Genomic DNA, 3,867 nt, shown 5'->3' on the forward strand with positions numbered 1-3,867 from the left:
CCACCTGTATCCCTATTTAAAGAATTTGTTTTTTCCCTTTCCCTCCCCAAATTATACCAACATCAAATACAGTGAAAACAGGGGTTATACCATGGGGGAGGGACATTCATTTTGTATCTGCCTGTGCCATTCCCTTCAAATATATAACCGCAGCTAGTTTCAACCATAAATTTAAAAAAATTTGTATTCAAATGTTTTTCTTTCTTGCGATTGTTTCTAACATATTTAAAAGATGATTTCTTTGTTGCTTTGTATGTCCCTCCCCCACGGTATAACCCCTGCTTTCATTGTATTTGATGTTGATATAATTTGATGAGGGGAAGGGCAAAACAAACCATTTAAATAGGGATACAGGTGGACCCATTGCAACAATGAGATGTACAAGTCGTTATGTCGAAAAACGAACTTTATAACTTTGGCCCGGGGGAGGTGGGGAGAAGGGGAAACAAAGGAGGAAGCAACAATGCTTGATAAGAAATGTACTCTTCATCTTGCCCATGTAATTGTAACCCCTCTGTACAGTATTTTTCACAACAAAAATTTTTTTAAAGAATTTTTTTGAACAATGTCATGGCTATGAAACCCCAGCTGGCCTCAAACTCCCAACCTCCCCACTTCAGCCTCCAGAGTGCTGGCATTACAGGTGTACCACCACTTGCAGCAGTGTGGTTTCTAATGAGCATTAGTAGTTAAGGGTCCTTTATTTCTTGAAACACACACACACACACACACACACACACACACACTTTTACTGGCTTCCCTTCCTTATCCAATAATGAAGGTCATAATCCAAGAAAGAAGCCAAACAATGTATTTTGAAAAAACCAACCATTCCAGGCAAAAATAAATGAAACATGGGAGGCTGTTTATTTGTACGTCAAGGAGAAAGTGAAATTCTCAGTAGGGTGACACGGTCATTTGTTTTCCTCAATGAAGCAAGCAAATCAAACAGGGATAAGCCAGGCGCCTACCCTTCATCATTCATGGCATAATGAGCTCCTGCTGGATTAACCATTCTCTTATACTCTCTCCCCAAACACAGATGCACAGTGACATCAGCAAAACAGCTTGAGATCATCAATCTATAAGACAGAAGTGCGGCAGCCAGACCCGCAGCCTTCTTAAACATTCGTTGCCTTCAGCAAATGCTGGGAGGCAGCAGGGGTGAGGGACAGACTTAGGGATGGCAGTGCCCTAGGGCCCGGAGACCCAAATGTCCCAAGGCTCTGCAGACCAGGCTACGTGCTGTACTCAAGGCCACAAACCTCAGACTCAATCCAGTGACTTCCCTTCCCACCAAGCATCAGCAGCCGGCCACCACCAACATGCCACTGAACAGGCCCATGAGGGAGTGTGCGAGGCCCTGGGATCATCCACTAGATGGGCTAGGCCAGCACACTGCCCGCAGGCCACAGGCCGTTCACAGCCTGCCTGGCTCACTGCCCAGAGGCCCAGCTGCTCGAGGGCAAGGCGGAGGTGCCCGGGTGGCGCAGCAGGTGGAGGTGTGGTACTATGAGTTCAGCACCACAGCTGGAGGCAGGGAAGGACCCCTGTCCTCACACGGTAGTGGGGAGCTAGCACACGAGGTCAGTGCGAGCACCACAAGGCAAAGTGAGCCACTCGTTTGCACACGGCACTCTACCTCTGCGACCTGTCACAGCCACTGGCTTGCGGAGTTGTGGGGTCTCAGCCACTGACTTAGAAAACATGGATGGCACAACTCGAAATGCCAGGATATTTAACACAGGTCCAGGTGCCTGAGAGAGGCAAAGAAGGGGGAAAGCACTAGCTTTAGAAGAGGGGGCACCCCGATTTGATCTCCTCTGCAACAGAGTACCAGTAAGAGTCCGGGAGCATATTCAGTGGTCTTACAGCCTCTCTGATCTCAGGATCTCTTTCTTTCTTTGATGGGAGAAGGGATTCTAGCATTTCACCCAGGGCCTCATACCTGCTAAGCATGTGTTCTACCACCATGCCCCATCCTCAGCCTCACAACTCCACTTCTGCTGAGGGCCCGCTGAAATGGCAAATATTTTTTTCTTTTTTCTTTTTTCAATCAATTGTGGGCTTTAACTCAGCGCCTGAACACTGTCTCTGAGCTCTTTTGCTCAAGGCTAGCACTCTACCACTTCATGCCACAGTGCCATTTCCAGTTTTCTGGTAATTAATTGGAGATGAGAGTTCTCAAGGACTTTCCTGCTTGGGCTGGCTTCAAATCACAACCCTCAGCTCTCAGCCTCTTGAGTAGCTAGGATGACAGGTGTGAGCCACCAGGGCCCAGCTTGTGGACTGGTTTTGATGTCACCATCCAGGAGGAGGACTTGGCCCTCCTGACCCATGGAAGCCACTGTTCAAACAAGCAGGACAGGTACTGGGATCTGGGGTCGCACTGGCTGGCTTTCCTCCTACTGCTTGCTGGTCTCTACCCCATCTATTTCAGTGACCACCTAGCAGCACAGTTCAGAGTTAAATCTGTAGCTGAATGTCTACAGAAAAGCAGTACCGAATCCAGAGGAGCTGTTTCCTCCCAGAAACCTCCCTGGCCCAGCTGTCCTGGGTGTGGAGTCTTAGTGTGGGGGCAGAGGCTGAGGGGACAGCCGAAGAACTGCAGAGAAATGGGATGTAAGACCTACCTGGTGTGCTAGCAGCCTTGGGGAGCTGAGGAAACTGGAAGCAGCCAGAGGAAATGAAAATGAAAGCAAAGTCACTGGATGGGGAAGTCTCTGGTGATGCACACCATCCCTACCAGCTCCACTCCACCTTAGACACCCAAACACAAGCTCCAGGAGGCCATGGTGATTCTCACCCTGCCCAGATTCCTTGCTGCCCTTCCAGGCACTTTTGACAGCTATCTTCATTGCCTTTTATCTTTTTCTTTGTCGTTTTCTGGATTGTAAGCTAGGACTTCCTCATTTTTTAAACAACCTGCCTTCAATGTCCCCACTGTGAGTAACATGTAAGTGTCTTCATGCTGGCCATAACTATCCTGGGGAAGCTCTGGAATTATACACCAATGCCCACCTTCACCAACACAATGTGTTTCTTTTATAAAACATTCAGAAAGGGCTGGGAAGGTGGCTCAGTGGTACAGTGTTTGCCTTGCATGCCTGAGGCCCTGGGTTTGATTCCTCAGCACCACATAAGAAAAAAGAAAAAAGCCGGAAGTGGCGCTGTGGCTCAAGCGGTAGAGTGCTAGCCTTGAGCTGAAGAGCTGAGGGACAGCGCCCAGGCCCAGAGTTCAGGCCCCACAACCGGACCCAAAAATAAAAAAAAAAACAAAAACATTCAGAAAGTCAGTCACTGGGAGACAAAGCAGGAAGGCTGTGTGCTGCTTTTTGCAGTATTTCTCTGGCACCAATTCCCTACAGGTATAAACTTAATACTTTGCCCTAAAATTGTTAAGGCAAACCTTAAAGAGTTGCATGTGGGAAGGTGGGGTGCAGCAGAGTGGTAGAACATTTGCCCAGAAGGCAAAGGATTCAATCCTTAGCACCATCAAAAGAAAATTTAGTAAGGAATTGGAGCAGAAATAGACTCTGTTGTTATTTATTAGCTATGAGACTCAGGGAAAGCGTATTCATCTGTCAAAACTTCAATTTTTTTCTCCTATAAAATGGTTCTACTCCAGGCTTTGGTGGCTGTAATCCTATCATAGCTGCTCAGGAGGCTGAGATATGAGGATTATGATTCAAAGCCCAGTCCAGGCAGGAAAGTCTGTGAAATTCCTATCTCTAATTAACCAACCAAAAGCCAAAAGTGGAAATTTGGCTCCAGTGGTAAAGCAAATAAAACTAAGGAAGAATGCCCAGGCCATGAGTTCAAGCCCCAGTACTGTCACACAGGGAAAAAAAGCTCAGCCCTATTCAC

The 3,867-nt window shown here is 47.5% G+C and overlaps 1 protein-coding gene across 1 annotated transcript in view; it reads right to left on the minus strand.

Moving 5' to 3' along the window:
• Nucleotides 1–2,682, minus strand: part of LOC105989603 (chromosome unknown open reading frame, human C1orf21) — a 119,226-nt gene extending 116,544 nt beyond the window's left edge. Inside the window, exon 1 of the mRNA XM_013021732.1 lies at nt 2,634–2,682. The gene's annotated coding sequence lies outside the window, so the exon portion shown is untranslated. The remainder of the gene's footprint in view (nt 1–2,633) is intronic.
• Between the last annotated feature and the right edge of the window lie 1,185 nt (nt 2,683–3,867).

The sequence above is a fragment of the Dipodomys ordii genome, unplaced genomic scaffold (assembly GCF_000151885.1).
Source record: "Dipodomys ordii isolate 6190 unplaced genomic scaffold, Dord_2.0 Scaffold57, whole genome shotgun sequence".
Classification (NCBI taxonomy): domain Eukaryota; kingdom Metazoa; phylum Chordata; class Mammalia; order Rodentia; family Heteromyidae; genus Dipodomys; species Dipodomys ordii.